The following is a 282-nucleotide window of genomic DNA, read 5'->3' on the forward strand; positions in this document are numbered from 1 at the left end:
AAAAGAGTAAATGGACGAATGAATGAACAAGACGGTAACCCCATCAAAATTGGAAAGCCTACATCAAAGGTTCCGTTTGAGGTCCGACAGGTACATCTGGTTTTTGTTTTCGTTTCATTTACCTTTCTCTTTTATCCCTTTTTCTTACGAGAGCGGGGTTATAAACAAGCACGAGAAAGATAAACGAAGAGGAAAAAGAAAAACTGTAGTCCTATACTGATCATCTCCCCTTTTCTAGCCGAAGTCCCTGAACCAACCTTTCGAACACGTTGCCTCCGTTTG

The sequence above is a fragment of the Penaeus monodon genome, chromosome 34 (genome assembly GCF_015228065.2).
Source record: "Penaeus monodon isolate SGIC_2016 chromosome 34, NSTDA_Pmon_1, whole genome shotgun sequence".
Lineage (NCBI taxonomy): Eukaryota > Metazoa > Arthropoda > Malacostraca > Decapoda > Penaeidae > Penaeus > Penaeus monodon.